At 47.2% G+C, this 23,535-nt stretch overlaps 1 protein-coding gene and 1 long non-coding RNA gene across 7 annotated transcripts in view; one reads left to right on the forward strand and one right to left on the reverse strand.

The window, feature by feature from the left end:
* The window catches only part of GRIN2B (glutamate ionotropic receptor NMDA type subunit 2B), a 235,246-nt gene extending 221,187 nt beyond the window's left edge, over window positions 1-14,059 (reverse strand). Inside the window, exons 1-3 of one of the 5 annotated variants that reach the window (XM_064419975.1) lie at window positions 14,032-14,059; window positions 12,872-12,981; window positions 1,625-2,064 (exon numbers count right to left, since the gene is read on the reverse strand). The gene's annotated coding sequence lies outside the window, so the exon portion shown is untranslated. Of the gene's footprint in view, window positions 1-700; window positions 911-1,624; window positions 2,355-2,514; window positions 2,530-2,873; window positions 3,034-12,871; window positions 12,982-14,031 lie in introns of those variants that run through there. The other 4 variants (XM_064419974.1, XM_064419976.1, XM_064419973.1 and 1 more) reach the window with 4 other exon arrangements.
* A 120-nt stretch (window positions 14,060-14,179) lies between these two features.
* Window positions 14,180-23,012, forward strand: LOC135300498 (uncharacterized). Of its 2 annotated transcripts, XR_010362333.1 has the most exons (5): window positions 14,180-14,361; window positions 17,301-17,448; window positions 18,169-18,242; window positions 21,398-21,500; window positions 22,574-23,012. It is a non-coding gene; the product is annotated as an uncharacterized LOC135300498 (long non-coding RNA). The 2 variants fall into 2 exon arrangements; XR_010362334.1 differs by lacking the exon at window positions 17,301-17,448.
* Window positions 23,013-23,535: the final 523 nt, after the last annotated feature.

Genomic DNA, 23,535 nt, shown 5'->3' on the forward strand with positions numbered 1-23,535 from the left:
CTCCCACACGCCCTCCTCTCCGCACAGGTAAACTTTCTACTCCCACTTGCGGCGAGGGAGGGAGAGCTCAGGCAGGGAGGATCCAGGCGCGGATACCCTTAGATATTTATAGAAGCACAGCCAGAATATGTCAGGAAAGGTGGCTCTCAACCCCTTCACGCGGAACCGCTCTGATTTTTAACAATAGGCCGACAAACCTCCCCCCAGAAATGTGGCAAGGAGCCACTGGAAGGATGCAGGCAAAGGAGGTGGTAGGGAAGGCGCGCCCCCGCCTCGGCATGCCCGGGATGCATCAAGGGCTCAGAGTGCCTCGAGGCTTGCCCCACCCCGCAGCAGGGCTGGAGTCGATGACCCCCCTTCTTCCTCCCTCTGCTGTGGGGTGCGCCTCCCGCTCCTCCTGCCGCCCCCCACCCACCGCCAAGCTCCCGGTGTGGAAGGGAGAGGCGGCTCGGGGGAGCCTGGGCGGGGGGCTGGCGGTGCGGGCGCGGGGCTGGGGTCCGCCCCGGGGGCTGTGCGGCAGCTCGCCCTGCCCCCGCCTCTCGCGGCGTGGGGGCGCGCAGACCCACGCGTGACGGGCAAAGCGGCGCGGCGGGCACGGGCTGAGGCTTAAAATAACCCCGAGACGTTCAACACCTTGTGCCCGGCGCTCCCGCACCCCCCGGCTCCCTTTGTCTTGCCACCATCTTACGGAAAGACTCACATGTCGCGTTACGGTCGGGGTGCACCGGCATCTCTCGCGTATCTACAGCCGAGCGGCACGATAGCCATTTTGCATCCCTCGGGATGGGGAAGGGGCTGCCGGCGCGGGGACGCGGGGCGCAAGGCGCGGTGGATGGCGAGGGGGAAGGACGGGCCGAGGCGGAGAGGGGCCACGATGCCCGCTGATAGCACCAGGGGGACGGGGATAAATTAAAACACGTGAAGTTGCCTGAATACAGCGCCTCGTAGGTTCAGGCTAAGTCGCTTGACGTGCTTGGACTTAAAATAGCCCTCCACCTCCACGCAAGCAGGCGCACTCGCCCCGGCGCTGGGCGGGCTCCTGCCGCGGTGCCAGGGGCGGCCCCGGCCACTCCCCGGGCCCCGGCCCCGGCCCCCGCGTTAGGCCGCTCACGATCGAGAGCCCGGCGTGGGTTTTCAGTAATGCACCACCCTCCGCGGCAACAAGCGGGTTTCTACGTCCCGCTGTTCCTGACCAGCTCTGCTTTCACATCAAAGCATGGCAAGGAGCCGCTGGACCAGTGAAAAGGAGGAGGCACGCTGCGGGTGGATGGATGAAAATTATTTTCGTTTTCACCCCTTTCCAAAGCCGTGTTCCTCCTCCCGTATCGCCCCCGACCCCACCTGCCCACCCCCCCACCCCCCAAAACGAAAATCACAAGGGACTTTCCCCCAATTCACAGCGTGGTACCCAAGTCAAACCCTTTCGCCTTCTCTTCGTGTCCTATTTGATGAGCCAAGAGGGAATCAACATGTCTGGTGAATGCTAGGGGGCTTTTTTTCCCTCTATCTGCTTCTAAAAGCAGCATCTCTAAACCTTTTGTTCTACCGTGAGTGATCTTCCCTGGGCAAACCCGCGTACCAAAACAAGCTACAAGCAAAACCACAGAAACAGGAATTTCCCTACCTTGGTTTGTAGAAGCAGAACCTCTAGACGGACAGATCAAGGGAGAGAGCATGTTGGGAATGTCCAGTCTCCTCTTCTTGCTTGCATATCCACATAAGAAGAATAAGGGTCGGGGGTAAACGTAGGGGAATGAGTTAAAAAACAATCCTATTTGGCTGTAAAAAAAAAATAGAGGTTTCTTTGTGGCAATCTTGCGTCTTGAAGCGGTGCAAATTCAAAAGCTGGAGAGAATCACTTCAGAGGATATTCAGCGCGAGTGGTGAGGATCGTCAAATGCAGGTTCCAGAGTAAGCATTCCTTTCGCCTTTTTAATGATTATTCTTATAATTATTCTCTCTTTTTTTTTTCCTGGAGCCCTAGTGGAGGAGGTTGTGTTTAATGCAACTGGAGGTCGGTGCCGTTCTTCTGTGAAGCATGATTATCCTCAAAGCGTCCCCTTCCTGAAGGGAAAAATAAGCATCAATTTTGTATTAGAGGGATCTGAAGGGGATAGAAAACGCTCCCCAACAAAGACATTAATATATTGAGAAGAAAGGAAGGCAAAACGCATTTCCCAATAATGCACAAAAGAGGAATTTTAAAAAAAATTAAAAAAAAAAAAACAGCTGGCACGAGTCTATAAATAATTCAGATACGGGCTGACTACACCATTCCCGGGATAGGCATGCATACGAGACGAGAAAGCGGGCGCGATGTGAATCGCGGAGAGAAAGCGGCTCCCCCCCCCCGCGGCCCCCTCCCCATGCACGCACAGCATTTCGCCCACCCCCGGGCCCAGCCCCCGAGGGCTGGCGAGGGCCGTGCCCACCCCTCTGCAGTGCTGCCGGCACCGCTGCCCGCCGCGCTCGGCTCCAGGGGCAGCGCGGGGCGCGCTGGGCGCACACACGCACCCGCACCGCCGCGGGGTGCGGGCACGGGGGTGCTGCACCTGCCACGGCCCGGGCTGCACCACGCCACCCCCGCCTCCTCGGCCCCGGCAACACAGCCCTCGAACCCTCGGCTCTCCGGGCTTTGCTTCGGCTTTTTTTTTTTTTTCTTTTTTTTTTTTTTTTTTCCTAGGGGTGGGTGGGTGGGTGGATGGCTGGGAGTGTCCCCACCACCACCTCCTCCAGCACAGCCGGACAGGGCTTACAGCTATGCAGGCATTTATTTAATGAAGCCGCAGATATTTATTTATTTTCCCCTCCTTTCTCGCTCGGTAAAAGATTCACACTTAGAGCTGTCATAAAATCCAGACCCACATACATACCAGCAAATCCTGCTTCAAGCACTCGGGCTGCTCTGAGTAGCTACTGCCCCCCTCTCTGCCTGCAAGGCTGATCCGCCTCAGACATGCTCAACTTCTTCATTCTCTTCTCTGGTACTGCCCGGGTGGGAGATGAGGGGCGGGGAGGTGGAAGCGCTCAGAGCAACACTCTAAAAATACATTTTAAAAAAAAATCTCTGCAATATAAAAGCTCCGAGAATGCTTCCCGGAGGTGGGGAAAGCATGGGAAGGTGAATTAATACAGCAGCTTAATAATTAATAATAATTAAATATACCCGCGGAAAATGGTGGGGAGGGGGAAATATCAAGGGGCGGGGTGGGAAAGCTGTGCGAGTGAGCATTGGGGGAAACGGGGGGGGAAGACGAGGGGAAGGACAGCACGGGCAACGGGAGACCAACCCCTGCCACTGCCGGAGGGAGCAGGTCTCGGCCCCCGGCGGGGGACAAGGGGAGCCCGTGCCCGGGCGGCACCTGTGCCTCCGGCCGAGCCGGGGCCGGGCCGAGCCGGGGCCGGGCCGAGCCGAGCCGAGCCGAGCCGAGCCGAGCCGAGCAGAGCCGCCGCAGCCCCGCGGGGACCGCCCGGGACTCCCTGCGACCGGCGCCCTCTCGGACCGCGACCCGCATGTTTGGAGGCAACCGAGAGTAGGAATGCTTAAAAAAAAAATGTATTAACAATAACCATAAAATAGTAATAATGAGAAGAAAGGAACGGGCACCCAGCCAGCAGGCAGGCAGCAGAATTGGATCCGAACGAAAAGAAAGCAGTGAGAGCAGAGATAACGCTAATATCCAAATTGGATACTCCACAATTAAGCCCGGTGCTTTAATTGCTATTCTCAGAGCCCCTTGGAAGCTAAGAAACGTGAAATCAGCCTGAACAGAAAATAACTCGTGTCTTCATCCTCATCCTGCCCTGCCCATGGATGCCTGCACCCTTGCAGCCCATGGTGCTCTCAGCCTCACTGTGGCAGGGCAATCCGCTCTGTGGTCACAGATCCATCCCTGTCCCCTCCTGTGCCATGGGTGGCCTGAGCAGAGCGTGCCCACCTACCCCTCTCAGCACCAGAGAATGGCCCTACGGTATGTCTTGCCCCCTACCAGGAAAAGCCAGAGTGGGTAACAAAGCAAACCCCTTCCAGGTGGAAGTGTCAAGTGCAGTAGTCACTCTAGGGTTGCAAACACCCACCCTTCCAATGTCTGAGTCTTGGTAGGAGATTTGGAAGAGCTCAGATGGTCCTTGGTGACACCCTATAAACAAGAGCAGTGAGTAAAGCCCTCCCCATGCTTCCCTACCAGCCACACTTGTCCTGCAGGAAATCAGACCCCTGGCCGAACATCACAGGCTGTGCTTCAGTGCCGATGCAGACTGCATCATCCAGCCTTTGCATCCTCTCACTAAAAGCACCCTCCAAGGAACACGCACTTGCTTGGACCTACCTAGCATTCTCTGTGTCCAGGAGCAGTGAGGAAGATGCTGCTCAAAAGACAGGCAAGGAGGGCTAGACCCCACATGCCAAAGAATTGTGTTCCAGTGAGCGGATGAGCACTCAATGCTGGACCTTTGCTGCAGGTACATATTTGCAGGCCAAAACATGCATTTGGCCAAGGTTTCTGAGGGAGAAAAGCCTCCTAAAAGAGCCACAGCAGCTGTGGACTCTCCCTTAACCCCCAGGTTCTTTCTCAGTTTGTACCTCAGAATCGATCCACACGTTCCAAATAGAGTTTGCTGGTCTGTAGGGAAGGTAATGGACAGCAATGTGGCTGTAGCACTGCGTGCATCTATATCAATATGCCATCTGGAGCTTGAATGAATTTCTGTTTCCATGTGTAGTGTGTTTACAGTGATATTTTTTCATGTAGCTGCAGTGACCACAAACAATACCAGTCTGTGCTTGAGCTCTTTGATAAAAGCAGTCACCAATATTTTCATTTTGACAGCCTGGATCTTCCTGAGGGTGCTGGCAAGGGCTGTTCTCCTGTAAGAAAGATTTTCCTAAAATTTTTAGGCATGCTTTAAAAAGTGACTATGATATTTTGCATTCTAATTTCAGCAAAAATGGAAGACATATTAGCCAAAGCCTAAAGTAATCTGAAATTATCTCAGAACAGTTGGAGAAAAGAACTGTAGAGTGATACTTACATACAGAAGCTGCTAATAGCTGAAGAGATTAGTCATTTGACTTTGCCATTCCTTTCACTGATAATAGTGATACAGGAATAGCAGATATGATTTGGCCAAGGGATGTTTTTTCCTTTCTGTATGGCAAGAAGGGATAAACTATGACTCTACAAGTCCTCCTGCATTCTTCTGGATGAAAAAAGCAGACAAGGAGCTTGACGAAAAGAGAGGGAGTGGTTTTCATCCAGCATATTACTTAGAAACACAAAATGGAGGGTTAGGAAGTATTTCTAGGAACAATTTCTGACAAGGGGCTGCAGTCATTTTAAGCAAGTCAGCGATATTTAAGGTTATAATTCTAATTCTCTGTGATCTTAAGATTAAGGAATTCATCAACTGTTTTTCTTCATAAAACTACACAACTCCACAGTTACATGGTACATGAAAGCCTCGTTTACTTTTAAGGATGAGACTAGTTGCCTTTCTACTTGATAGATATCCATGCACATCTTACATAAACATAATACATATGTATATTTAGAATTCCTTCTTAAATAAATCATAAGGGCTAAGTTCCCTATAGTGATTAGGGCCCTGAGTGTCCAATTGAACAATTTTTTTCAGACAAACTGGGTGTGTTCCCCTTGACTAAAGAAATCAGACTCAATTACAAGTTTGAAATCAGGCACATAAAAATGCCAATTGCTTCAGAATTATCTCCTCAAGATATTGCACAGCATCTAATCCCCAAATTATTTTTATATTAAGATGTAATAGTTATTGTAAATAATGTGTGTGGAGGTTGGCTCCAAATAAAAAAATGTTGCAAAATCTACAGCAGCACAGTACTGTGGCAGGGTTTCCTCTCACTAGCTGGGGTAGGCTTTTTTTATTTTTTTCTCCAATCAACTAAGATGAATAAACTGCATTAAATGAAACAAATAGCATGTCTGATAGGAAACGGTTTTTCAAACATCTCTTCAATTCAAAAACACTTAAATGTTATTTGTAAGACAAATTGAGGGATTTATTTTAAACAAGTCCATGTTTACTATAAATTAAGGGCTATATTATTTTTGTCCTGCCTAAGATAAAAGAATGTGAATGAAAGTTCTTATGTCAAAAGCAACCAGGGCTGGATGTGGCAGTGATGATGTTGGGGAGGATGCAATCCAGCAGAGCCATTCTGTCACAACAGAGCAGCCTCTGCCAGCCCTGACGGAGACCAAAGGCCCTACAGTAGCTTTGAGCCTTAGTCAAAGACCCTTTGACCCCCGCTGACTTCATGAAATCAGAGCCTATTTCCAGGGCTCTAGATAAGTGGGGTCTGCAGCTAAGGGAAAAGACTGCCAATTCATAGGTCCTCTGTTCAAACACTGACACACTTGCATTAGCAGAAGGAAAGCCATGTCTATGGAAAACAATTTCTTATAGTCAATGAAATGGATCAATTGCTTGGGATAATTCACACCATAAAAAGGTTTTTCATAGTAGTGCTCCTTTGGGTGTTTGCACATGGGCTGCAGAGCATGGTAACCAAGACTCCAGCTGCTTTTACACGGTGCTCTGTGCCCTGCTGTACTCAGCCAGTCAGATTATAAAGTGGCTGAATATGTCTATGCCCATGTCCTGGTGTTTGGATACCAGGCCTGTGTCAGTTTTGGAGGATCACCATAACATTGGCCATGCAGGTCCACAAACAAGGATGCCATGTTGTGATGCATAAAGAACAGCATGGAAGAAATTTTATCAGCTAATTAAAGGGAAAGCAAATGGAGAAACAAGCATACAAACCTGAGAGTGACACAAGCACCTGGCTGAAGGACTCAGCTAAATTTTGACATGAAACCTGTTTTCCTTTCTTTTGCACATGGTTCAGGGCCACAAGATGCTAGAGTAAGATTGAGCCAGAAGCCACTGGGTGGGGAGATCTCATCAGTCTTTTGCAAGGACACCTGGGCACAAGGAGACTGATCACTTTGTTTGCTACTCGGAGGACACTCATCCTGCCAGCAGCCCAGCAGAAGGGAATTGTGAACACTGCTGCGGTTGCTTTGAAGTGTTACACATGTTGTCTCAGCTGTCATACCAAGACACTTAGCTGAGCTCTCATCATTTTACATTGCAATAGTTGCAGCATCCCCTACTGTCTCTGCCATGGTCAGTCTGCCCCAGAAATTCTAACTAGCAGACTGGTTTTTTGTCATGCAGAATCAAAAACAATGTGAAGCAGATTAAAGGAGAAATAGCTTTCTCTGTGTCTTTATAGACTTGTTTTATTATTTTGAGTATGGAACGGCAGACTTACTGAAATTGGTTTTCCTGGATGGTCATTTATGTATGAAATACAGGCGCATTAAACTAAGAAACTGTGGAGTTTGTTCTTTCAAATGGAAATGTGTTATTTTTGAACTGCAGAAGTACAGCCAGGATTTCAAACTGACATTGTCACTTCTCTAAGATGATACATGGCTCTTCTTCCTATAGCACACCCAGACTGAAGATACTATCTGTCAAAAGGCACCACATCTATCTCATAATAAATAGTAATTAACATCAAATGCAGTACTGTATTTCATCAAAGAATAGTATAAACATTAGCCATAGACACCATCCCTTTTACCCTGCCATGCAGAAGCAGAAAGGAAAGGCTGAAGCACTCACTGCCTTGCATCACGCTGAGGAAGATGCCTTTCTTCTCACCTCTGGGGTGCAAAGATCATTCCAGTGGCTGGAGATTTTGTCCCATCTCACTGGTCTTAACAAGATACAGTCTCCTGACACACTTGAATGAATGGGAAACCACAACCCTCCCGGCAGTCATCTCCATCCTGTTCCAGCCCTAACAAGACAAACAGATTATCTGGGGGTTTTTTCTAAAATCAACTTTCTGGTTGATGAAAATCTTACTGGTTCTCTCCAGATTCAAGTGATGACTCTCTTCACTGGAAGAGCTGCAAAATGGATTAGGCAGATTGCCTTCACGGTTTAAAGGAAACTGAAAAACCGCTTTCAGTAAAAGATAAAGTGTGGCTTTTGCCAGCTTATCGTGATGAAAAGCTAAAGAAGAGTTTCTTCAGGAAAGTACCTGCATTCACCTATTCTCCATACAGCGCTTACAGCAGCCAGAAAATCACCCTTATGTCTGAAAGCTGTCTTTAATGTTCTAGCAGATGATCCATCAGGGCATTCAAAACTAAATTAAAATCCCAAGGAGGAATAGGGGATTTAATTCTAGGATTAAGCTTTGAAGTTGCTCCCAGGAAATAAATTATTATTGGATGAGAACCAACACACCAATTATCTAGTTTACTGCTCATGCTACTGAGAGCTGCTGCAAGCACCCTCAGGGATCTGCTTCACCTAGATGGTCTCATCTTTAACACAATATCCACATAAAGGCAAAAGCTCAACTGGTCACATGCCCAGAAACTTCCCAGCCCCTAGTATTAAAAAGGAAACTGCCCACTACAAATATACAGGGCAATAAGTTTTCAGTCACTTAAGTTCCCTGGCTTTCACCTTTAACTTGCTTTGTTGTAGATAATAGAATTGTTACTAACATGCCACTTCTTTGCCCCGTGTGTTACAGTTGGGTCAAACTTCTACAGTATTGGTGCTATCATAAATAAGCACATTTATTTTTCTTACCCAGAAGGCCTACATGCCAGTGAAGTGGCTAGTAAGCCCTACTCCATTTCAATGGCCTCTAGACAAGACAATGGGATATTTCTAGCTTTTTACTTGCTTTTCCACAGATTTCTTAACATTACCCAGAATACCTCAACTTCACATATGCAGCTTCAAATCCTTAATGCTTGTTCAATGGGACACTGCTAAAACATGTACCACCTCCTATGAAAAGAGTAAGTAAAGTTAAATAGCTCCAAGACTGATAAGTGTCTGGAGCAAAAAAAGAGTACAGAGAGACATCAGAGCTGATATTTCACTCAAACTAAATGGTACCGGTTAATCAGTACTATCATAAACTCACTTGGAACATTAAGTTACTGCAGGTAAAAAATAAATCCTTTGCTCTTAAAATACACGTGTCACCACTGAGGCCAAATCTAACAGCAGCAGTGTCCACAAATATTTGGTTTTCTCCTAAACAATGCATTTTTTGTTTAAACACCTTACGGCATAAAAATACTGTCACCAAAACATCACTACTATTTTCCTCCCAAACACATGGTTCCTATCTTTTCTCCACCGATTCTTTCCAGTCCTTTACACAGGGAAACAATGTACGGAAAGCAAAGACAAAACCCCACCCATCCCCTATGCCCTCCTTCACCTGCAAGCTCTGTCAGAACTTTTGATACCATTTATTACACACAAGTACATATGGAGAGGGTATATCCAGCACAGGGATTCACTTTAATGTCAGTGTGGCATAACCAGGCTGGTTAGCGTCACCAGCTGGGCTCCCTGTCGGCACAGTTCTGAAAATCCCTCAGTTCATGACATCCTAACAGCCCCTGCCTATGTTCAGGGAAAGTTCAGGGTTGATAACAGCACCAAGTCTCTCTCTGTTCATCTCATTTCTCCTTCAGGTGAAGCAGATGGTATTGCAAATAACTCACCAAGACGGTGCAGGGGAAGAAATGGTAGAGAAAGAAAATATTATTTATACTGACAAGGATTCTGAAAAAGAAGCAGCATGACGTTAGAAAAGCAGGTCACTTTTCTAACACAGAAATATGGGCCTGAAAGCCTTCCTTGAAATCACCAGCAAGCCAAGAGCCTCTGAGCTGGAAATGTTCTCACTGGGTTTAAGTGCTCACTACAGCATTTATTGTACATTTGCATTGACCATCTAATTTAAGACAAATGTTTTCTTTAGACACACTTTAAAGTGAAAAATTAGTTCTGTTAGCATGCAGCTGTGTTCCCCCAAGATAGCTCTTTGCCCGCGGGCAAACAGAAGAGAGACGTTAACGAGCTTAAAAGTAGCTCTGAAAATCGCTGTCCATGGTCAGTTGAGAGCCAGCAGCATTAGGGTCACCTGCTCCTCTGCCCATTTATTTGGTAGTCTCATTAATTCAAAATATGGAAAAGCATGTGCTAAGCCTGAATATTCACAGTCCTGGGAGAGAATATCTGCCTACAGCAACTGAGGTTATCCTGCTGCTCTATCACCACCACACCTTCCTGATAAAATGAGACCTACCCTTGGCAAATTACTTTATGCAAATGGAGACAGATTTCTTTTGCTTGAGCTGTTTCCAAGTGAGCCAGCTGACTCAATAATTCAGCCCTCTGGCTGGAAGAAACATTAAGATTTCTGTCAGATTACTCTATATTCTAAAGAAAACTGCCACCTTCTCTTCTCCTTTACTTAGACATCTAGGAAGAGGCAATAAGCAAAAGACCTCTAGTACACTTCAGCTGCATCTTTTAATCTACCATCAAATTGAAATGGAGGCATTTGTCTCAACAGCTTTGAAGTCCAGCAGCCCATTTTTGCTCTCATGTTAGGTCTGACCCAAACTCAAACCTCAGCATTTTAGTGGCATGCACTATTCACAAAATGTCTCATGCTCTCAGTTTTTCTGTTTGGTTGGTTGGGGTTTTTTTTCATACATCAGCTGTAAACCTGACCCCAACACCAGGCCTCACTCAAATACAAGTTCTCTTTCACCTTCATGGTGATGATGGACTCAGAGCCAGGGTTATCTTCAGCTGACCAGCCTCCATCCTCCAGCAAGTCTGTAAGTATGCCCTCTACCTGCCATGTCACTTCCACAATTCAAGTGTTGATTGTGTTTCTATGCCATGGCAGTGGGAAAACATAAAATATGGACCCTTGCTGTGCATGGGCTAGGCCTTTTCCTCACTCATTATTAAGCATCGAATTCAGAAAAGCACATGATGTTCTGTTCCTCTTCCCTCATCATCTTGAGAAAATGTCCACCTAGAGCTCTGGCCACACCCTGGCAACTTTCCCAGTCCAAGGACAGAGTCTGGGCATTACAGCAAGGCAACATTTATTGGAAGGACAGCTTAAAGCAGCTCACAGTGAAAATCTTGGCTTCCTGTAGTGCTTGTAGATAGGTTTGCCTGAGTAGAGGGAAATCTGTGACTGTATTCTGTGGGTTTACAACAAGGCCATTTGTCTTTTGTTGTGCCCTTTAAGTGCGAGTACATTAAACTCCTGTGGAGTTATGGCTTATTCCCCTGGCAAAAATGCAGCTGGACATCTCTGCTCCAGCCCATATGTCAGTCAAGAGTCAGAACCCTGGGCATGATGTGCTACCAGACTTTCTCATGCTGACAAAGAGGAAACCTGCAGGCTGTTGTGCCCTTGTTGGTCATGTTCTTATCCTAGGCCAAGGACAGCCAAGTGTTTTCATGCTACCTGAAGGAATTGTACATTTTTTGTCATAAACTGACTGGTGTCTTCTGCATGACTCAACTTTCTTAGGCCCCTATCTTTTGCCTAACAGGGTTTCTGTTGTAGCCCAGCCTCTGAAGAGAACACTGTCTCAGTGTCACAGACAACAAAGGGACAGTCCACAATTTAATGAAGTAAAAACACAGGGAAGAGGGGTATCACTAATGCTACTTTTCCCAGATATTTTCATCTTCAAAAACATTAGAGAGTGTCTGTGTCTGTTATATTGTTCCTTGTGACAGCTCAGGGGATGCAGAGAGAAGAGGGATGCTGGGAGAGGGTAATGAGGAGATCAGCATTTGGCAAAACTATGACTTTATGGCAGGTGTTGTTTAGGTGTCATATTAGGAAAAGGTTTCTCACCCAGAGGGTGTTTGGGCACTGGAACAGGCTCCCCAGGGAAGTGGTCACAGCACCAAGGCTGACAGAGCTCAGTCAGTATTTGGACAATACTCTTGGGCAGATGGTGTGACTCTTGGGGTATCCTGTGCAGGGGCAGGAGTTGGACTTGATGGTCCCTGTGGGTCCCTTCCAACTCAGCTTGTTCTGTGATTCTATGACTGGTCAGTACTAACTGAATTACATTCACTTCCTTTCTGCCATGGACATTTATATTACCAAAAGAGACCTTTACTTACCAGGAGTTACCAATAATGGTGATGTGGTTGGGCTGAGCAAAGGTAGGTTTGACTTCAGCAAATCCTGTGTTGATTAAATGGCTCCTTATTGGCCCCTCACTGTCTTGTGGTGTCCAGAACAGGGTACAGAAATGTCAGCAAACCCTGGGATGCTGTTAGAGGTGACTGACTGAACATGCACATTATGGTAGGTCAACAGGACCTGAAGGCATAATGCAATGTCCATGACAGCCAGAATTAGCCAGAAAGAGAAGCAAGAATTAGGATAAACTGCCTCATTTGGAATGCAGGTTGCTGGCTATGTGCTAGAAAAGTTATTGTCCACAGGCAGAAAAAAGTCTCACCTGGCCATGACAATAAAGAGAATTCCTGACTACGTAGGCATCCAACACACACCCAACATTGCCTGCATTAATGCCCATAGAGAAGGTCAAACATCCTATTCAACCATTCATTACTCCCTATGTTATAATGGCATAGGACTCCTTTTTCTTCATTTGGTGAGCTGTCACCTCAGGCTGACAATTTGTAGAGCCATGGGCCCATATACTGGAGAATTTGTTTGATTAAAACTGTTAGTACTCCCTTTGGGACACTACAAGGTGTGCAGTGACATGGGGCACATCAAGATGGGATAAAAAGGGAGCACCATGACACTGCTTTCCCATTCTGTGACAGCCTCAGTGATGAACTAAGGCTGCTACCCATCAAGAGAAGCTGATAGGTATCCCTCTGCACCCTTGGCTGCATGCTGGCAGTCTTGGATGTGTGCAAATTCACAGGACAGCAACTCAGAAGATCTTCACATGTATACAAGCACCTGTACCTGCTGCTGCTGGCCTCAGAGATGCAGAGAACATGAACCCATAGAGGGTTGGTCCGTGTCTCCCAGAACTGATGGTCCACAGCACAGAAGCAGGAATCAGGGTCAGTCACCTGCAGGTGGGGAAAAAAAATCTAAATAGTGCCTAAAAACAAGAGGGACAAAATTGCTTTTTCTCTCTGCCCAGATATACTGGGTCCCAGAGATGAGAATAGACAGGATTCTGGAAAAGGCCTTGGTCCCAGACAAGCTCCCCACCAGAAGAAAAGCCAGCAGCCCACATCAAAGGATCGCTGACAAAAAGCATGCACTAGGATAAGATGATTGGGGTTGAGTGCTGGCATACAGGTAACATAAAGTTAACAGCTGAGTTCAACCTATTCTCTGTTCCTCAGGCAATTCCCACTGTCTCCCTCAGCCTTTATCCCCCAAAAATGCAAACTGAGAATTTTTCCTTTCTGAGAATACTAAAAAAAGACTAGGGGACCATAACAGCTGCAGAGAAGTCTGACTTCAACTGTCATTATTCCAAACATGTAAATCTTCAAGGAAGAAGTGAGGAGGACTGTGCAAGTGGCTGCAGGAATCCCCATCTGAAATGGCCGTACTTGGTAGAGGTGATTGGCCTGAGGTCTGTGGGCATCTTACAGCACAAAGTAACAGCAGCCCCTCCTCACCAACCAGGCAGTCATAGGATCACAGATAATTCAGGCTGGGAGGGGCCTCAGGAGGTTGTAGTCCAATTTCCCGTTCCAAACAGGGTCACCTGGGAGATCAGAACTAGTTGCTTAGGTCTTTATCCAGATGAATCTTGAAAATATCCAGGGATAAAGACTGCACAGCCTCTCTGGGCAATCTGTCCCACTGCCTTCCTGTCCTCAGTCAATTCCTGCAGAGGCATGGAAGTATGCTCCACAGGGTCTTTGAGCCCAAAATGCTGAGAAGGACCATGCTGGCTGGACAGATCAGCATGCCTTCACAAGTGCATGAGGAGGCCTGCTCCACAATCCCCACTCACTCACATTCCATGTATCTCTTTAAAACCCTGGTCAGTACCAAGACAGGGTGCCCATCCTCCTCGTCACCTGCTCTGCCCACATTCCTGTACAGCACCAAGGTGCTCACCAGCTCCCCCCTATCTCCACCGTGATTATTGTACCCACCCTTGTGCCCCAGCTCCCCCTTCTCCTCCCAGTGAGTATTCACCAAAGCGTCCCCTCCTTGGATATTTCATCTGAATGGTGACAACAGGGTTGCCAAGCAACCATGAATCCTCCAAGCAACCAACCATGGCAGACCACAGCAACCCATTATAAACCCACTCCAAAGCTTATGGGCCTGACACCATTTTGTCTCTTAGCGTCTCTTCCATCCAGCCATAGCTCAGTTCCACTCAGCTCCATCCTCTTCTCTTCCCTCATCAACCAACAGCACCATCCCAGGCACTCCTGCCATTTCCAACCTAAATTATCATTCTATGCAACATACTCAAGGTCAGCTCCCTCTCAACAGACCAAGACAAATTATTCAAGTGCCCACTACCTGCCTTAAGTCCTCCTTCTGCTCCACAGCACTGTTGCAACACACAGAGTATCTCCTCCAGGCTCACCCCAATCTTTCAAATGAAGCAAAATGTTTTTATCTGCCTTTGGAAACACACCTTGTCCTTGCAGGCTTTCAGCAGATGCAATGACATGATCATCCTGGGGAGGGTGGTGGTTCAACCAGCCGCCAGAGCCACAGGGCAGGCACACCCCCGCTGGCCACCTTTGGAACAAATTCCTTAGAGGCTGGAAACCACAATGGAGGAGACAAACACACAGCAGCAAGATCCAGAAGTGACTAATTGCTGCTCTTTATTCTGTCTTTCTGCTTTTCTTCAGGTGCCAGTCACAGCACCTCCTGGGACCAGCACTAGTGGATCCCAAACATCAAATCCCTTGTCTCAAAATCACATAGCTTCCTGTACAAGGGAGATGGAGGCAGAAGGTCATTTCTCTGCTTCACTCTCCTGGAGTTTTTAAGCAGATACTGTGAGCAAATGAGAGGCAGTAAACTCTTGGAAGGCACTCATGGCACTCAGGAGAAATTGAAGACTTGGCCTTACTGCCTGCAATCAGCTGAGTTTAGAGGGGTGGAGATTTCAGGATGAGCCAACTGCTGTCTTCACTCAGCACAGCTGAGAAAGAGGCTCCCCAGGCCGCCTTGGGCAGTCTCAGAAGTCACCCCAGGAGAAGGCTGAGCTCAGGGGCTCACGTGCTGGCACCATCAGCCTGGGAGTGTGGCCCTGTGAGGGCAGCCCCAATAGCTAAAGGGCACGCTGTTTTTACCAGGTGTATCACCATTAGGGGCTGGGATCACCTCCATGGTTTGCTCCAAGTTGACCATCTAGGGACAGAAGACTTCGTGGCCTCTTCTTTCCAATGCACATTGCCTTTTGTCCTGAGAGACTTGGAGAAGGATGTTGGTTTCCAAATTGTTTGTTAGGTTTGACAGGGCATGTCTACACTGCTCCACGGTATAGTACACTGACATTACAAAATCCTAATTGTGGCTGAACTGGTTTAGGACAAATTAGGGGAAAATATCTCCAAAGGAGCCCCTTATAGGAAACAAAACCCTCCGCACCTTCCCCCCCTCCCCACCACTGGGTTCGGGAAGAATTTCTTCAGAGGGGAAGTGGAAAAAGCTTGTTTATTAAAGAACAACAAAAAAACACTCCCAGCACAAGAGAAATAGCCCGAGATGGCAACAGATTCCAAGGGGTCGAGCCGTTTCTCTCTTCGCTGCGGAGGGTACGAAGCTTCTCTTGCAGACCCCGGACAGAGCCCCTTGCCCGGCGCCGGTCCGATATCTTCGGGGGGGGGGGGAAAGGGAAGAAAGGGAACAACAGAAACCGGGGAAAGGAAAAAAAAAATGGCGAAAAAGCAAGCGAGCTAAAAAAGCAAGAAAAAAAAAGAAAGAGAAGCAAAGCTAGAAGAGCAAGCAAGCAGCCAGCCGGCCAAGCAGCATGCAAAAAGCCCAGCCCCAAGGCAGGGGTGGGGGGGGAAGGACAAAACGATAGACACAACAAACGGAGCAGGGGACAGAAACCACGATTTGGGATAATAAGCATGAAAATGTCCTGTCCCCACGACAGTGGCATATAGTGATGCCATTAATCATCCCGTGTGCACTAGTTTGCTGATAGAAATTCTGGATTTGGTCTGTCCTGACCTAAGTTACATATATCCACCTCTATTTCCATTGGCTGTACAGTCATGCCCTTGTAAAGATGTATTTTAACCAAAGCTAACTGAAAAGGGTTCAGATTAAGTAAATCAATCCTCCCACATAAAGAGGCTGCATAGACTTAATTAAATTGATAACTGGGCCAGCCTGAACTGAACTAGTGCAAATTTGGGTATACACAATGCTTTATTTTTCGTACTAAAATTGTTAACTAATCCAAGCTTTAATTGGCATTAACTGCATGGTAACAAAAGTGAATACTCAGTCCAGTCTTCTAGTGTCTCTGTCTCCATCTGGCCCCAAATGTAACACTTGCAAGAGCTGGACACACTCCTGAACATGCCCTCAGAATCACTATTTATTGTGTTCTTACTTCAAGCCCTAAGGACTCAGTAAAATTGCTGCTTTTCCCATAAAAATAACTTTATGGAAGCATCTATAGAACCATTCCTCACAGAGGAATCTGAGCAAGTCTCGCTCTTTCAGAGAAGCTATAATTTCTGAAGAAGCAGCAGTTAACCAAATAATTCTGTTCCAGCATCTCATCTATGGACCCTGTATAGGGATGATGGTATTATCCTATTTTTCTTTCTCAGCTGGTTAATAGGAAATCCCATTTCAAAGGCAATTTCCATTTTAAATCACCCACATTAAGAGAGACATGTTTAATACCAATAAATCCGCTTTCTTAAAAGAGACATAGAAGCCAGGCTCATCGGCTGACTAAATCCTCTCCCCCCACCCCCATTCTTGCCTTGCAATCTGTAGATCTTGCAGAAGGGTGATCTAAGACAGCTGTAGTTAGCTAGCTACACTTCTGAGCACTAAGCTGCTCCTCGCTTTGTATTCACTCTGTGCCAAACCAAGGTCACAGGGACACGAGGAGCTAAAGTGGGAGTTGCAGCCGGAGATGCTTGGAGGCTGGGTTTCCACACACCTCCCATGGGAGCCTCTCCCTCCATCAGTCTCCCACTACAAGTCAGTGTGGGGTGAGTGCTATCTAAAGCCTCAGCAGATGAAATTATTTTTTCTCCTCAAAGCTTTTTGTAGCACACTGAGGAGAACCAGCCACCAATTCCTGAGGGATCACGATGCTCAAAACACATGCCCTAAGGGTCCCTCCTCATCTATGGGGACCCTACTCCATTTTCACCAGTGCTTCTCCTATCCAAAGGGATTTCTAGCCTAATTGCTCTTGCAGACAGCTGTACCACACCTTTGGCAGAGAAGGGGGTGGCAGCCTTTCCAGGTCTCTTGTGTGCCTAAAGCCACAGCCAGCAGAGTGGGCAATGCTAAGGCAATATTCCATCAGAAGCCAGAGAATGGTGACTTCAAAGGACCCCCACAAGGTCAGGGCTGCAGTGACATAGGTATCTCACCTGTCTGACAGGAAAAGACAAAGCTGAATAAAGTCCCTCTTGTTTCCCCCTACTGTGACAAGTACCAGGAGCAAAAATTGCAAAGTAAGATAAGGCTTAAGAGGGGGAAAAAGCAAAACCACAGCACAGCAGAAAACCTTAGTCTGGCTGTTCTTAGTGCTGCCAAGTATTGCCCCAAAGCTACCCATGTGATTTTCCCTGCCTCATCATGCAGCTCCCATAGCCAGACCTTCTGCTGGCAGGTATAATGCTGTGTCCCTGCAATGGCCTCTCATGGGAGACAGCTGCCTTCACTGAGACGAGATCGTGACACAGCAATAGGAATCCCAAAAATTACTTTGAACCTTCTAGCTGAAGCAGATATAATTCATCATGCGTTTTCCCAGTTAAAAGTCTGAACTATTTATTTGGCAAAACAATCCCTGTTGGTTTGATAGCAAAGGGGTCCATTTGCTCTGGAGGCATCCCTTTTCTCCCCTCAGGCTCCAGCTCTGCAAGCACCCCTAGAGGTGGTGTAGTTATGCACGGGCATGCCAGAAACAGCATCACCATCAGCAAGTACCCACCTGTGTGCCTGTATGAAGTAGGGCCCCTCAGAGTGGTGGGACTGAGCCCAGTGACTGAGGAGGGCCCTGCAGCAATGTCCCAACCCTACAGGAGGACCCTGACAATCAGATCTTTCCTTTCCAGGACCACCGCTCCAACAAAGCCTGTTGATAGAGTAACATTTCAAAAAGAAGTTTATTTCTTTAAGGAGCATAAAGGTAAGAACAGAAGACTCTTGCTTCATGCTTTATTGTTCAAAGAACCTTGCCCTCATTTTGCTCCATGACTCTCTGACTGACTGGGCACTGCTGAGCAGCAAGGACAGTCCTTCCACTGTGGGAAATTGCCCTGCCTTTACTGGAGCAGGAAGCCATCCTCCTCCTCCTCCCTCGCAGCACTCTTTCCAGTCCAGATAGCATGGACAATTATATCTGTTTCTATGCTCTGCTTAACCAAAATGGTATTTCTTAAACAATTCCATAAACACAGAGAAGAGCACTTTGCTTTCAATCTTGTACTTATTTTCCACCTGATAATAAGATCCATTTCTTGACCTGAGAGTTCATAAACATTAAAAAATTACTTAATCCTGTAGTCAGTGAAGAGAAAGAGGAAGGGCAAAAACATGAGTTGGGGGAGCTTCATGGCTTTCTGCTCTGCAACTTGTCATAATAGCTCATAGCAGTTAGGTTGCATTACAGCACAAGACTAATGAATGATATGTGGATCAGGGTAAAGCATACAAAGATTAATATAAATTTTATGCAACAGCTTGCTTAAATAATGATTCTAGGGAAAAATAAGTTAAGAAAACAGTGGGAGGGAGAGCACACAATCCTCATTTTCTGTTATTCCAAGACAAATTTAACCTGTTCAGTGGACAAAACTTCCTTGACCAAAATATTTTTATTTTAAAAAGATGAATTAGTACCATAAGTAACTTCTATCATGCCCCAGAGTGGAGTTAGGTGCATGCTAGAATGTTCCTATCTGTCTGTATCTGCATTGAACTGTTAAGCAGATGCTCACTGAGGAGAAAATAGACTGCAATAAACTGGCACTGACACAGATCTGGATCGCTGGAACTGCTATAGAGATAAAATTCATTTAAGAAATGTGGTTTCCATTTCCATTTTCCTTTAATAAAAAGCTATTGAAACATTAAAAATATCTACTATTTCAAGCAGCATACTGTACACATAAGTAAGAGAAGAATCAGAATTCATTTTATTATGTAAAATATAATACAGCCCAATACTGCACCTCATCGAAGAGCCAAATTAAAGTCCTTTTTCAGAGCAAGGAACAAATCCTATTCTCATTTACAGAGCTGACCAACAGATAAGGTCTGGTCCATTTTCAAAGCCACAGTCCATGTATGAGGACACACCATTGATCTCAATAGGAGAACTGCAAGGGAAAGAAGAGAGCATACAGTGCAACACATCCAAGTGGAGATCTCTAGCTATGCTGACAGTGGACTGCCCTTCCTCCCTCCATCAATCTCCTCTTTGGGCTTACTCTCAGTGCTCTCTCCCCGTCACTATGCAGTGTGAGCCAATACACACTTGTTATATTAGCACTGCTCTTCCCAGAATGGGGCAAAACCCTAAAACAGGTGATTCTTTGATCTTCATGCAAACCTCCCCAAGTTCTGCCCAGGCTGCTTCAACAGCATGTAATGAGCTCCTATCCTGTGCAATGAGTAGTCATGACAAAAACCCAAAATTACACAGATAAATCATTGTCTCCTCTCATGATACCAAGAACAGTAATTATTCTGCCAAATTAACCAGCCTCCAAATCAAGCCTTTGGTCTTGCACTCCAGGAAGATTTAAGAGTAGGAATTTGAAGTACTCTTAGTACTCAGATGAGATCAGAAGCAGGAGTGGAAAGCTATAATGGAGAGCTATATGCCCCTCCCCTGCCCCTGTGTAAGTCAGGCTGACAGCTCCAGAGCTGGTGGTTAAGTTGTCACACCAGCCTTGCAGAGATCTGTGAAACCTGAACAGACACAGCACCCTAAATGTTTGTCATTATGTACCAAAAAGAAACATTGCCATGCTAAGCTAATAGATGATCAGGCCTTCTTTAACCACGTGACCAAAGATCATCATGGACACTATAAACTGCTGCATAATTTCAACTCTGAAGAAAAATCTGAAGAGTTTTAAATATCATTTTTACTGGCTATGACCCCCCCACATTCCACCTTGTATACTTCTCTTGAAAACATTAGCATCACAGTGTCCAAGTCCCATCTCTTTCTGGTCCCTTGTATTCACTGCCCTGCACCACCTTGTTGTAGGAGAAACTTGGTCCAAGGTGAAACATCATCCTTGTTGCTGCAGAAGGCTTCCAGGTCACTAGCAGAGTATAGCAACCCAGAATTAGCAAGAACATCAAGACTGACAGAAAATTAGCACAAGGCTCATGGCTATACTGAGTTTTTGGTCTCCAGGAAGAAGATAAGCAGCCATTTCATTATAGCCACACTCTGAACGCTCTTGCAGTGGCATAAGGAAAGCCAAAAAAGTACCAATGCTCTTTTCAATAATGCCTTGAAAAGCATTTGTGATGGAGAAGAGGAAAGTGCCACATTTGGGGGTGGTTCCTGATACGAGACCCTTTAGGTTCTCAGGGAGCAGAAGGGACAGGCTGCTCCCCAAGGAAAAGCAAGAAAAGCTGGGCACTGCAGGACCACACCATCACCAACACAGGCACAGCACCTGAGCAAAGGCAGTACAGCAGTCACCTTACAACCACAAATCAAGTCCAAGGTCAGTCCAGGAAACACAACAAGATTCATCAAAGCTGTGCTGCTCGCTGCACAGCTCAGGCTCAGAGCAAGGCTGAGGCTAGAGGGCATCCCCAGGCCAAGGAGCAGCGAGGGTCAGTGGGTGGGGGGGTTCCAGGTGAGGTGCACACAGCAACTGCAGCCCACCAGAGCACTGGGGCTTGGCAGCAGCTCGCAATACTCAGTTTCCCATGTCAGGGCCGTGAGTCAGCTTCCATGGCTGCTGCTCCAAGTTTTTCACCTAGCAACAAGACAGACGGATGGATGGGGGGGTGTTAGGAGAGATGTTGAAGCAAAATGAGATGAGAAAGACAGAAACTAAATTGTCAGGGAGATTAAGAGAAAGATGCAGTGCCTGAAGCTGCTTGAGCTTTTAAAGGACAAAGTTTGTGGGTAGCAGAGTCCCTTCTGCACTTTAGCCTTCCTGGGAAAGCATGAACACTTCTCATGGGGTGAGGGACACATCCAGCTCCCTCTTGAGCCACACTGCAAGGTCTGTGGGCTCCTGTGCTTTGATCTGCATGTCAAAAGCTCTGCACCAGCTCATCTATGACCAAAGGCTTTGTAATTTGCAGAGTATGATCTTCCCCTGATTCTGCTTCTCACCAGGCAGCACAAAGAGCTCTGTCAAGGGTTAGCCACAAGGCAGTTCTCACCATGCCCACTGAGGAACGGCAAGTAAGCACCACCATAGCTGATTTTATCTGGTTGAACTGAAGCCACTGGGAGGGTTGGAAGGCATGACACCAAGAGCTGCCCAGGGGATGGTCCCCCTCCAGGGCCAGCACCCTGTACCCTCCCCCAGTACACACCATGCTGCAGTCTTTCCTGCTGATGGCAGGCTTAGGATCAGGGAGAATAGCCAGGCTGCTGCACCACCTCTTCCCAGAGGAGAGGGTGCTCTCAGAGACTTGAGGGTCAGCACTAGGGAAAGCTGTGCCTCCTCAAGCTCTAAAAAAAGGACTTTGTTCCCGCTCAGCAATTTTTTCCCATCTGGGCTAAATCCACTCTTAGAAAGAGATAGCTCTATCTCCAGGGAAACAGGCTCTCTGCGCTCACAGGGACTCAGCCAGCTCCCCCTCTCCTTTTGCTATGGGGTCACTCGGCAGAGAGGCTGAGGCACCATGGGGCATCGGGCTCACAGGGCCACGCCGTGTCTGGAGCTCTGCAAGCACAGGATGCTCCAAGGCAACGCGTGCTGGTCTCTGTGCTGGAGCCACACAGCACCTTTGTGAACTTGCCCCGCTCTGGAGAGCTCACACAGAAGTGATTACAGAGATTGACCGTGCTCAGAAGTCTCTCATTACTGAGAGTGACTCGTGCAGTCTGCTTTGAATCTTCTTATTTGCCCAAAATAGCTTCATGTTCTCAGCACCAGTTTTCTTTGCAAAATCATTCACTGCCCTCCTTCCCACTACAGAGAGCCAGACATGTCCTGCTCACCAAGAAGGCCTCCCCAGCTGCACTACACCATCCCTGTCCCCCCTCACAATCAGCCTCCCATCCTCTCCCCTTCTGGGTACTGCAAGTCCATGGGATGCTTTGGGCAAGCTGGGGAGTGAACACAGCTCATAGGGAGTCACGGTGACATGCCAAGAGCAGAGCTCATTGCAGAGCCCCACAGGCCCCTTTTCCAGTTAGCTCAGCCCAGTTATCACCTCCTCCCCATGCCTGCCTAATCTCTGGGAAAACAATTAATGTCATGGTGGAGGAAGGTTTCACCTAGCAGTTTTTGTTTTTCCTCTCTCTAGGATCAACCCTCAAATCTGAGACCCAAGGAAATTACCTCAGCAGCTACATTTTGGGGATTTGCAAGAACTGTTCAGCACTAGCATCTGGGCTAGAAAGGAAACAAGTCCACAAGGGTCTTCTGAGGAACAGTCCCCCTACCCATGCATGGACATGATACCTCTCCTATGGGTACTGTTCCAGGTAACTCACCCTTCCCTGCTTTGGCGACCAATTTCCAAATCCATGACCGCTGCTTCTATGCTCAGAAGCAGAGACAGCCAATGCACCCCACACTGTGCTGCAGGAAGTCATACCCAGGTTCCCACACAGCCCTGCAGCCGGTCTGCCCTGCTGGGACCCCAGTCAAAGAGGAGCACACATGGGCAGCAGTGGACACGCTGCCTTCCTAACCCCCAGGCTCTGGGGCAGAGCACAGTGCCGGAGCTCAGCCCTGCCACAATGCCTGCCCAGTTACTTGCAGGATCTGTGCCTTATCTCGCCTCAGCATCTGAAAGCAGACTTTGGCTAAGTCCTACATGCTGCTATTTAAAGTAAGTCAATTTGTATTCATTCTGCTTGCTACATTCACCAGTTGTTCTGAATTGTGTTTGAAGCTGAAGGGAAGAGGAAATGTACAACAAGAAAAAATTATACACTGGTAAATTTTGTGCTAATCCCTTCTCCTCCCATTAGCGCTTCCCCTTTTTTTTGGGTTTCTTTTTGTTTTCTGTGTTTTATGTATTATTAGCTTTAGCATAATTTTGAGTGAGAAAATACGTAGCTGATAGGATGGACTAATTACACTACCTAGAAGAATTAATTACACCATCTGTGACTGACAGTGGAGCCTGACTTGTTGCTTCCTGGTAGATGGAACTACACCACCAGCTGCCCCGAATATTTCCCGGTAGAAGGCAAAAGAGGAATTACTGTCGGAAGCATCATTTAAAAGCCATTACTTCTCTTTTTGAGCAATTTAACG

This window comes from Passer domesticus, chromosome 5 (assembly GCF_036417665.1).
Source record: "Passer domesticus isolate bPasDom1 chromosome 5, bPasDom1.hap1, whole genome shotgun sequence".
NCBI lineage: Eukaryota > Metazoa > Chordata > Aves > Passeriformes > Passeridae > Passer > Passer domesticus.